Below are 237 nucleotides of genomic sequence, written 5' to 3'. Positions count from 1 at the left end.
CATACACAGAAATGTAATGTCCGTGAAGAAAATGTTGCTTATCTAAGAAATGTATTATTAATGTTTCATATCAGTTTTTGCTTATTTTTGTATATATATTTTTAAACAATCATCTTACATTTTTGTAAGATTTAGGAACAATGGGGGTATTTTGATGTTATCTTCTGTATGACTGATATATTTGTACAATTATTTTTATAATTGAAGCAAGATTATATGATTCAGCTAATTATAACG

The sequence above is a fragment of the Penaeus monodon genome, chromosome 15 (genome assembly GCF_015228065.2).
Source record: "Penaeus monodon isolate SGIC_2016 chromosome 15, NSTDA_Pmon_1, whole genome shotgun sequence".
In the NCBI taxonomy this organism is placed as follows: domain Eukaryota; kingdom Metazoa; phylum Arthropoda; class Malacostraca; order Decapoda; family Penaeidae; genus Penaeus; species Penaeus monodon.
The sequence above is the reverse complement of the archived record's forward strand: the minus strand, read 5'-3'. Positions refer to the sequence as shown.